The 12385-nt window shown below is 36.2% G+C and overlaps 1 protein-coding gene and 1 pseudogene across 4 annotated transcripts in view; both read right to left on the bottom strand.

Annotated features, from left to right (window-relative positions):
* LRBA (LPS responsive beige-like anchor protein) overlaps window positions 1-12385 on the bottom strand; it is an 891557-nt gene that overhangs the window by 49994 nt on the left and 829178 nt on the right. The window lies entirely within an intron of this gene.
* On the bottom strand, window positions 2247-11644 carry LOC139439685 (ubiquitin thioesterase OTUB1-like; annotated as a pseudogene).

Here is a 12385-nt window from a genome sequence, read left to right as displayed (position 1 = left end):
TTTGAAACACTGGGAGATAAAGCTAGCCTTAGACTTTAACAAGAAGAAAGAAGCCAATAAGAGGTAGGGGATAGGGGAAAGGATCATCTTCAAAACATCATCTGAAATACTTCATGATGGTCTTAAATCAATTTATTATAAATACCAGTGACAATCTGGTAGAAGAATTTTTTAAAATGGCAATCTTAGAACTAAAAGGAAGAGATGGCAGCCTTGCTATTTTATGACATATGGATTGAGTTTATGAACCTTCAGTCTCTTTCAAGCACTGCTGGCAAAGCCAGTGCCCTTTCCCTCAACTGCTAACCCTGTGGTCCCTGCCCAGCAGTCCACATGCCTTTACTCGAATTAAAGGGGGGTGTCCCTTGATCAGACTGCATCAGCACTTCCCTATGGTGTCAGATGGCTCAGAGTGCTAATCCTAGCTACACCACTTATCTGCTGTTTGACTCTAAGCAAGTAGCTTGATGTCCATTTCTCAACCTATAAAATGGAGATTAAAATAACACCTCACTCAGAGACTCCTTTGGAAAATTAAAATACTCAGCACAGTACCTAGCACATACAAAACACTAAATAAGATGCTATACTATTATTAAGTTTGGGGCTCAGGATGATCCCCATTTAATATAGCTAAAATAGAGAAGGAAAATATGCGTCAGGATTTTATGTAGGAAGATGATTATTGTAGGAAACTGAAATCTGGCTGAAGATTTCAAAATATACTGCAGGTCTAAGAGCCCAGAGACAAAGATCTCTCCGTAGGTTCAGAGAACAATCTAAATATAAGGAAATAGTGCACTTCAAAATTTGTGGAAGATGTGGTAATAGAAAGAAAGGAATGGATGTGAGAACCACGACCTAAGGAGAAATCAACAAGCCTTACGGACTGATGACTTTTTTGAGTGATGAAAGAAAGAGAAAAGACAAAACTAATTTTTTTAAAAAATTGCATATTTCAGAGAGTAGTAAAACAATGAACTGAAATAGGAGTTTCTGTTAGAGAGAACCAGGGTGACAGGGGAAAGATAATAAATTTTATGTCCGAGATGTAGAATCTGGAGTAATAGTCATTTATCCAGGTGGAGATGTCCAAAGGGCAAAAGAAAGCCCAACACTGGTTCTCAGACGAGAGAACAGAAGTACTGATTTGGGTATTATCCATACAGAGGAACTTAGGTCAAGGAATTCTGATCTTTCTTTCTGTGTGTGTTTGTTGTGTACAAACATATGTTTAAAAAGCAGCAGAAATGATTCCCTTTTTCAAATTAAATCTTACACAAAACCCAATATACAAAAAACACAGCGATGGAGCTCCTCAGCAACCCCTGAGACAATTCTGGGAAATATTAGGGATCTTTGGAGCACAATTTGTAACTAGTCATTAAGCCTAAGGGATAAAATACATAAGAGACACACACATAAATAAGCACCTAGAGCTGACCCTCAACTCGTATTCAGGGCATAATATGAAGAAATAGTAAAGAACAGAGGAAGGGGCCAGCAGAAAAGGACTAGGAGGATAGGGTGATATCATGGAAGCCATAGGAGTAGAGTTCCACAGACAGAATGGTAATAATGCTAAATACTATAGAGAAATTAAGAATAATGATATTATCACATATAAATTTATACTATAGATGTCATTTTCTTGGATTTTTTTTTAGGTACCGAGGCCCGGGATTGAACCCAGCACCTCGTAAGTGGGAAGCCATGTTCAACCATGAATTGGTTTGTTTGTTTGTTTGCTTGCTTGTTTTTTGTTTTTAGGAGGCACTGGAAACTGAACCCCAGACCTCCTATGTGGGAAGCAGGCACTCAACCACTTGAGCCATATCTGCTCCCTAGATTTAGTTTTGATGTAATTGGTTTTAATACTACATATACTGTTTGGCTTCCCACTTTTAACATTTTTTTGAAATGCAAAAGATATGGATCATGAGCTGATTTTTTTAAATGCTGATCTTTTTGACATTTTAAAAAATCTTAAAATTTTAATAGAATTTGCACATTACTAAATTCCTGGAGGAAAAGCCTTTTCAAGTCATGCAGTATAGTGATCTGGTTATTCTCAATGACAGAATGAAACCAGTATTATCCCACATAGGTTAGATAATCAATTTTCTTTCCAAGACCTCAAGCCTCTAAAAAGGCTATTAAATCCTTAGACACAAATGCTTTACTTACTTTTTGACCAACCTTTGAGTTGCTGGAAATAAAATGCAATAAAAAAAGCTTTTCAAGGGTGAAAATTGTGGAATAAGATTGTAATGTAACAACAATGATCTCAAGATTATATAGTCACACTTTATATCATCAACTGATAATTCCAGATTCTCCTCATTGTTTCTAAACTTATCAGCTTTTTATTCAATTTTATACACTGTCGATCACATCCCAGGTTCTTTACATTCTCTCTTCCGTGGCTTCCATAGCTGTACAGCAGCCCGGGTCTCCAACCTACTCCTTTATTCTCTATTCTTCTGCATTCATTATGAGTTCATGACTGCAGCCTCTCTTTTAGCACTTGAATTTCCTCAATCTACACTTTCTTTCTTGGAGTTTTTTCCCACTGTCATGATTTTAAACTTTACCCCTGTTCTAAAAGATTTCCCGATCTATAGTCATCCAGAGGCTTGTCGATTTCTATGAAGTGCTCATTCACACGTTTGCCTGCTTTACTCTCAATGTGGACTATGTGGATGTCTCAGCACACCTAAAACAAAATATCTAAAATCTGGAAAAAATAACTTTATTCTAGCACTCCATCTCAGTGAGGGTTAGATTCCTTTTCTAACTTATTTTTTATGCTCAGAATCTCACCATTTTTTATTTCACCTCTTTCTTTCATATATAATCAATGACTTCTTTTACAAAATTTCTCACATTCAACATTCCTTTCTGAATCCAGGATCCCATTTACAGTCACAAAAAGTACCTCTGTACATATCTAGCGCCCAGCCGTGGGGAGGGCAGGCAGGGCAGTGGCAGGCAGGGCCGCCCTATTTGTAGAGGATATCGTAGTGTCCAGGCCAGTAGAGAAGGTAGCTTAGGCTCAGAGGCCTCCAGGAAGAGGTGTGGTCCATAAAGAACACCTAGATGGAGACAGTGAGGGCCTGGGCCAGTGCAATGATGTGGATGTGGTCACTCTCTCTGCACATGGGCTCCGCATCCTGCTGGGAGAACTCCTTGACATTCCACCCACCCTCACTGAAGTGCTAGAAGAACTCGCTCTAAGTGCTAGAAGAACTTGCTCTCGCACTGCAGGTAACCTGAGGTAATCAGCCACAGATAGACCACCAGACAGTCTGAGGTGCTCTGGTCGTTGAAGGGGGCCAGTGGGTTGGCTATGGAGGGTTGCTTCTTCACCTGCTCGATCAAGTCCATGTATGTACTGTGGAAGTCCTCAATTGTGAATCAGTAAAGTGCTGGGACACCAGGTTCTCTTTGCTCTTTGAACCGTTGCAAGTCCTTGCTGTCATCCAGCAGCGCCTCCATGTGGGAGAATCTGAATGCTCCATAGAAGCAGTTCCCATCTTCTTGTACAGGACCGAGAGCTCCAGCCGCTCTGAGACCAGTGTTTTGCACAGCAATCTCTTGATGAATGTGGTCCTGCTGAGCCATGATGGCTTCATCATAGGCCAGACAGTTAACACCTTCGGAGTCGCTGCCCAGTGGCTCCTGCCTCTGCTGAGCACAGTTCTCAATATGAACACAAAAATGGGTTGGGGGGACTGATGAGCAGGGACTGCTATCTGTGTTATAAAGAGACTGAAAGAGTCATTCAAAGATACTTTGGAGATGTCACAGAAGGCAGTGATTCTCAAATTTTCAGCCCAAACACACCAAACACACAAGACAATATTCGAGTGGCTCACTATAGCAGTGGTTTTCAAAAGCCAGGTGGGGAATATGTGTGATTTGAAAAAACTCTCAAATAATTTTGTTTACCACCTTCTATTCACTTTCTCCTTCAGCCTTCTGTATAGAGGAATAAAAAATTTATAAGCACAACTGAGGTTTGAAACCACTGGGAACACAGAGGTATAAGGAATGTGGGTCAGAAATAGGGTGGCTTAATGAACTCCACCCAATACCTAAATGATTTCTAATGAACTCTTCTTCACTGAGAGAATTTTAGTTCCAGATGATCTCTTTTAAAAATTAATTATTTTAAATATTTTATTATGGAATAGAATAATGAACCCCCATGTATCCATCAGCCAACTTCAATAATTATTATCGTATCTGGTTTTAAGTTACTTTAGAGGATCAGCTTAGGCAATATGCTGGGCAGGTTCACTGAAAAATAAGAGTGTTCCTGTCTTTATGTGATTTATGTTTTTACCTCTAATATAAGACTTCACTGAGAACAAAAATATCCTATAATGACCAAAAATATAAGCATTGGCTGGCTGCCTTCACCTTTCTTTTGAGGGGTTGAACACAACCTGATTTGCAAGGAGATCTTCAATTCTATAGTTGCAAATTTGATTATGTAACTTCTCTAGTTAAAAATCCTTCCACCCAAATTCCTTACCATGGGTGGTGCCCCAACAGACTGGTAAGCATGCAGACACTAGAATCAGAATGTAGGGGTTCAAATCTTAGCCTCTATCACATTTTAGCTGAGTGACCCTGGACAAGTTACTTAACCATCTGTGCCCCAGTCTTCTCATTAAAAAAATGATAAATAATGAGATGTATTTTCTTTCCTTAGTTTTTCTCTTCCTTTTTTTTTTCCCCCTGCCTAGTTGTCTCCTTCACATACTGGAAGACTCAGTTAGGCATCTCTGTCCTCTGGGAAATCTTTCTTGACCTCAAACAGACTGTTGCTGTACCTCTCTGTTGCTCCGGGAGCACTGGGCACAGACCCCTACTACTTACTTATCTGATATTCTGATTACTGTTTTAATTTTTCTATTTCATCAATTATACTATAAGTCTCCTTATGATAAGACACTGACAAAGAATTCTGTGCTTCTGGTGCCTGGCACATAGTAGGGGCTCAAAAATTATTTATTGAACAGGGTCATCCAGATCAACTTAATTCAGCAGAGATGTAGCTAAGAGATACGTACCACTACTAATAAAGAGCAGCCTATATTGAATAAAACATTCCCTTAATCATTTCTACTAAAACACTTGCTTTATTATTTAAATTCTTACTCATCAATTCCCAATTATTTCTGTAAATAGCCTGTTACTACTTTCTATAATAAAACCTGAATTCAGCAGGCAACATTCCAGATGTTGAAATACATATTAATAAAAAAGACTATACAAATACTTAGAGACATCCCAGTAAAAACCACATATTTATATTTTATAAACGGCATTTCAAATATTACCTAAAGAATTTATTTATGGATTTTTAAATGGAAATATTATTAAGAGATTTTCAACAAGCTGTGTATTCTATTGTTTTCTGTGCCAATTATTGCATACTTGTAAGATTTTATAGTTAGAGAGAAAGAGATGCAACACACACATACTGCATTAGATAGAATGAAAGGAAGAAGGAAATAAAGAGACAAAATAAAAGTAAAGTAGACTTGGCTTAGTAACAGTGCAGTATTGGACTTCAATGTAAAGACTATTTAGTCTCTAGGCTTTTTAATTTAACTGAGGAAACAAACTACTCAGCACAACACTAAGTAACCAACAATAAGTGTTGTAAAATTTAATTTCAAGATGGGGGATGGGGAAAGAAATAATGTAAACATATGGATATAGTTACTGTAAAAACATGTACGTTGCTTTTTTTAAAGCACACCAAATACTGAAATTACATTTTATTCCTCACATAAATATAAACATTTAAAAGCACTATTAAATGGGGATTGGGGAGTAGAAAAAAAATTAAGAAAAGCATACCATTTACAATACACTGAAATTTTCTGATATTAACAAAATTATTAATAAGTTCTAAAAGGCTGGCTTAAGATTCTTGTCTATCTCTTTACAAATTAAAAAAAAGAGATTTACAAATCAAAACAAGATTTCATATTTTGGATTTAAAATTAATTCACTCTTCAATATTTAAAAAGAGTCACATGGAGACCATACAGTGATCTCTGTTAAATATTATATCATTACTTGTGTCAGCTTTCTTCTTCACACATTTGAACTTAAGTCACATGGAGACATACAGTGATCTCTGTTAAATATTATATCATTACTTGTGTCAGCTTTCTTCTTCACACATTTGAACTTCACATATTGAACTTCACACATTTGAACAGAAAAACTTGCTGTATATTTGACAGATTTCCATTCAAAGCTTACTGAATTTTTATTTGACTATTTGATATCAGCAAGTTAAAAAAAAGCATTCTGATCAAATGACAACTTGATCATTACATGTTTAACTTTGCACTTAATTCCTAAAGGATAAAACTCGTCCTATTATTAATTGCTATGGCCAAAAGAGGACCCATAACAAGTAAGTGTACTTGATAAAAAAGGGATGAAGTTTCCAAAGGAGAATACGATCTATGTAACATATATGGTCTTGTTTGGATAACATCTCTAGCTGGTTAAAAAAAAAAAAAGAAAAATGGTCAAGCACTATTTAGACACATTTCAAAAACAGATTTCCTCTTAACCTAAAGAAAAGAACAGAGTTACTATTCAGTGGTCATAGCAATAAATTCACAAACTTTTAAAAAATGGCATAGGAAAGCAGACGTGACTCAAGCAGTTGAGCACCTGCTTCCCACATGGGAGGTCCCGGTTTGGTTCCCCATGCCTCCTAAAAAAAAGAAAAACAAACAATAAGCAATGGAAAACCAACTCTGTGGAGCTGATGTGGCTCAGTGGCTGAGCACCGGCTTCCCACATACGAGGTCGTGGGTTCAATCCCCAGCCCCCAGTAACCCCACCTCAAAAAAAAGGCATAATGAACCCATTTCAAATTATTTAAATCTAATCTTTTAAGATGAAAGTGTAAATATTCAAAATGTCCTAGAAAAAAATAGAATTTAAACTTTGTAAAGAATATGTGAAAAAGATAAATAGGCTTTCAGAAAAAAAATGTAATGGATATATTTGTATTCAAAATATAGATCACAGGACATTTAATCAGCAAAATATACAAAATAGTTCACATAAAATAGAGTGAAGAAAAAAACGAAATAGTAATAAGTATTTCTATGTAAATTTAGACTTGAGATGATTTAATTAATTTTTTAATTTTGAGAAATTAAATGTGAACAAAAATATCTAAGAACATAAACAAGTCCAATTTTTGTCTTCAAGTAAACATTAAGCTATTGATTCTGCATCTATGAATTTTCCTAAGAAAAGAACCAGATAAATGCAAAAAGATTCATGTACAAAATGATTAGTACATCCCTTTTTTAAAAAATATTCTTTTTTTTTTTTTTAAAGATTTATTTTTATTTATTTAATTCCCCTCCCCTACCCCGGTTGTCTGTTTTCTGTGTCTTTTTGCAGCGTCTTGTTTCTTTGTCCGCTTCTGTTGTCGTCAGCGGCACGGGAAGTGTGGGCGGCGCCATTCCTAGGCAGGCTGCTCCCTCCTTCGCGCTGGGCGGCTCTCCTTACGGGTGCAGGGTGCACTCCTTGTGCATGGGGCTCCCCTACGCCGGGGACACCCCTGTGTAGCACGGCACTCCTTGCGCGCATCAGCACTGCTGCTTAGGCCAGCTCCACACGGGTCAGGGAGGCCCGGGGGCTTGAACCGCGGACCTCCCATGTGGTAGACGGACGCCCTAACCACTGGGCCAAAGTCAGTTTCCCTATTCTATTTATTTATTTCTCCCCTTCCCCCTCGTTGTTTGTGCTTGCTGTGTGCTCGTCTTCCTTTTAGGAGGCACTGGGACCCGAACCTGGAAGCTCTGATGTAGGAGGGAGGTGCCTACTAGCCTGAGCCACCCCCACTCACTGCTTTGTTGTTATCTCTCATTATGTTTTCATCCTTGTGTCTCTTATTGCATATTCTTGCTGAGTCACCTTGTTGTATGAGCCCATCACACCAGCCCATCATGTCAGCTTGCTGTCTTGCTTGTCTTCTTTAGGAGGCATCGGGAACCCATGTGGTAGGCAGAGCTCAATTGCTTAAGGCACATCCACTTCCCAGTACAACATCCTTTATAATGCTAACTGGTCATCAATAGAAAACAATGAAATAAGTGATCATATTGGAATATTATTCAGCATTAAAATAAGTTGAACTGAATGTATCTGGATCTGACATGGAAACTAGTCTGTAATATATTGATGAAAGAAAAATTCCTGATTATCAAAGTATATAGAGTATGTTCTCACATATGTAAAACTATATTCATATATATAAAACCTACTTGCATGTCTAGTATCTATGTATCTATACACTTATATATGTTACATGAGCACATACACATGCATGAGTATATATGGGTAAAATCTGGGAAAATATGCAGATAATAAACTATTATCATTGGTTATCTCTGGTGGGGGGAGGATGAGAAGACTGGAAGAATAAATATTTATACGTTCCTCACTTTTATACTGTTTGGCATTTAACAATAAGCATATTTTACTTTTGAACTAAAGAATAATAAAAAGATATTATTTTGAAAAAAAGCAAAAACAAAAAATATATGAAAATCTAAAAAAAAATAAACATTTGATCTATGAAGTTTAACTTTTCTATGAACACAGTAGCCAGAAATATTTTTTACTACCTAAGAACAACTCCAGTTATTAAGGTGTCCAAAAACTTTTACTCTAACAGATCTTGTTACAAAGTTAATTTTGCTATTTTGAGCTGTTTTCTGATTTTATTCCGATTGGACTTCTAAGGAACCGTTAGCTTTAGCAATGTGCCATCATTTAATATCAATTAAATATTTAGGGAAGTATATAAATTTTTTAAGTAAAAGGTGTTTTTCTCCAGAAGACACTCAAATTCATCAGGTATCTAGACGGTATGGAGTACATAAAGAGCAAAAAGAATTAGTTGCTTGCTAAATAAAGTAAAACATCAAAAATATAAGAATGTGGTGATAAATCAAGGGAGGGGAAAATATTTTCCTGGCATATCTACACAAATATTCTTATGGAAGTTACTAAGGTAAAACATGAAGTCAATATAATTTGTGAAAATATACATAGATTTTCCCATTACTGCCTTGAAGCTAAGCTCTTACATTCCAGGCATATTAAAATGAGGCACAGCCAGACTCACTACAAGCTCCATTTCTTGCAGCTGTCCATCTACTGCAGCATAATCCCAGCTGCCAATCTGAAAGAAACCAGCTAGTCAGAGCAGACACAAACAACAGAAACAAACGTCACTCAATAATGTTCAGAGGCTCTGTGTTCATGGATAATTTCAAACAGTATCTCTGTCTAGAACATTGATGTGCTCATTCAAAACACCTCCATCTCTGGCTACTGGAAATGAGTAGATAAAGCAGACAGCCTAGAAAAATAAGTGGAATGTTGCTTCAAAGAGGTTGCCAATGCTAACAGCCAAATGTAGTGAAAACGTAGTGAAAAGTTCTTGAAGAAAACAAAACAAGAGAGTTAATTTTCTGCATTCAGAAAGTTAAATTATTTCTCAGAACCAGGCAAATATGTTTAAACTATGTCATGGAAAGAAGCAATTACTTGGTCAATCATTCATTTGGTAAGAATTAACCTATTTTCAAAAAATATTTTTGAGACTACTGTGTAAGAACACCAAAATGAGCAAGAATGAGGGATTAGATGATTAGATGACATGATTCTTGACCTCAGGAATTTATAGTCCTGAAAGACAAAACACACAGACATAGACACTCTCTCACACCATTTCTCACTCTCTCTCTCTCTCTCTCTCTCTCTCTCTCTCTCTTTTCTCCCTCTCCCCTTCCCTGTTTCCCTTGCCAATTACATATTACTGGTAGGGATGAAGAGAGAGAGAGGAACAAATTTACTTTTATAACATTGCTTAATTTACTTAGCACTTTAAAAATATGCACCTGACTTCAATGTTTCACAAATAGTAAGAAAATTTAGTTGCTTCTTTTATCAATAATAAAAACTAAAAGCAGTAATTAATTCTAAGTAAACATCCTCATCTTTGTTAGAAATAAAACAGTTGTCATTCAAAACATTTAGAAATCTGTCATATTTTCAAATAATTTTACAAAGATTTTTCAAGTCTACACAATTTTTTTTTCATTTTAGCCATTCTAGAGGCTATTTAGTTTAAAATTTAGAGCACCAAATTCAGTCACTTGATTTGAAACTACTATTCACACTCCCAATTTTAAAATGAAGATAGTGCCTGAAGGAAGGAGGGGTTTGTAGCAAAAGTCATCAGCATAACAGAATGGCTTACAATTCCTTTGGTAGCTGGTAGGAAAAAAATTAAAATATTAATATTTTACTTTATTTCCTTGGGTGTATAATTACCCACATTTATTTAACTAATAGGTCTGCCACAAGCACAAAATCCAGCAAAATACAAATATTAGATTCACTGACAACTTTGATGCTTATTCAGTTGACTAAGAGAAACTCTGACAATTGTGGCTTTGATATACAAGAAAGTCTGGCATAATTGTATGTTTTCTTTAATGTAGATTTTCAATTAAATCTTGCCTAATCCTTAACTGTTTATTTGGCTTTTCATTGTACAGTTACTGCCCTGCACTGTGTCAAATATGCCATCTGTATAACATACTTCTGGCCAGAGATGCCTTGGGATTATTTCTTTGAATTGTGGCTATATGAAATCTGAACTTATTGTATTCAACACTTCTCATTTACTATACTGCTAAAATCACTGTAATCATGTTGCCCTACTCTTAAAGCTCACTGCAGTCACAACAAAGATTCATGCCCCACCTGCTTAAAACAGGCTTACACACTACTCCCCAACTATTTAACAAATGTTAACAATGCTATAAATACCAATTGTGTTTATACTTTCTGAAAGATTCACTGCAGTCAGTGTTCTGCAGCACTGTTAGAGCTGAAATAAGCTGGTGACTCCCACCACGAGAGTGATTGAATTCTAAGCCAAAAACGCTTTTCCTTGGATAAGATATCTGATTTGCTACTGCTGTCATGAGACTGGGGTCATGTAAACTTAAACACTGCTGCTGCTTCTTTTGGAAAACAGACCTTCCCAGAATGATTACACGTTGCTAAAAGAGCATTTGGAAGGATAAATTTGGAAGAGAGAAAACCAACCACTGACACTGAACATGGCTTAAGGAAATTTTTATTTTCATGTTATGAAACCCATTGTATAAAATTCTTTAAATTGGGCAATATTATGGTTTACCCTACCCCTTTTTCCCCATTGATATAAGTAAATACAGCTGAGTTTGATTTCCAAAAGAAATGGGTAACTTTTGTTAATTTCTGAACTCACATTGTATTTGTTTGAAAAGTAGTGGAAAGCAAGACACTTCCAGAGAAAATGTAGTATTTGTAGCAAGATGTGAGATGAAAAAGCATAGACAATATTGTCCAGTATTAATGTTGTTCCAAGGCAACATCTACCTGCAGCGTATCTTTTGGTCTTTGAAGCTTCCACCCCTTCTGCCAACCTCCAGGCACATCCCGGAATGCACCCTTGTCCCCTACACAATGGCTGCTCCAGAATTTGTGCTATGTCTGTACCTTCCTTTTTATCAAAATCCATTGTCAAATCCCTTTCACAAGCAGCTGAATGCTGGAAAGGACTGTTTTTAAACACACACACACACAGATTTGTAACCAAATAAGATAATCTCTAATGATGGAATTTCAAGCTTTAGTAAAAGGCTCTACTGGGTGATGAATTCTGTGACAGAGACTTTTTGTCTGTATATATAAACCACATCAGATAGGAACTGGTATTGCTTGACCTAGCACATGGCTCTCACATTAGTTAACAAAGTCCACATTTGGAAAGAGAGGTCTTCCATTCTTTTACTTTATATACTTTTGTTTTATTTAAACTGTTTATAGTTAACATGCATTGCTTTGATAATTAAATCTTTCTGTCTTATGTATAACTAGTTATACACACACATACACACACAGCTAAAATCCAGAGTTCTAGAGTCCACTAATCTTAAAGCAAACATTGTCTTCCTTTTAGACAATGAATATACTGATATATATAAATACTTCATATAAAAATAGAAGTGATCTTTTTGGTCCTCATATGTGAGGGGAGGGGAAAATGAAGAAATAAAATCAAAGTACTAAAAGAGTAAAAAAAAATCACAGCTTAGTGGGCTGAATAATAAAAACAAATTAAAGAGATTGGAGTTGCTCTGATTTCTGAGATTAAAGAAAAGAAATTCTAAGTTACTTTGTCCCTATCAAAGTTACATGAAGATCATTATTCTAGGCACTTTGAGCGTTGAGAACATAGTCAAAAGTCAGTAAATGATAA

The sequence above is a fragment of the Dasypus novemcinctus genome, chromosome 1 (genome assembly GCF_030445035.2).
Source record: "Dasypus novemcinctus isolate mDasNov1 chromosome 1, mDasNov1.1.hap2, whole genome shotgun sequence".
Taxonomy (NCBI): Eukaryota; Metazoa; Chordata; class Mammalia; order Cingulata; family Dasypodidae; genus Dasypus; species Dasypus novemcinctus.
This window is presented reverse-complemented; position numbering and strand designations above follow the sequence as displayed.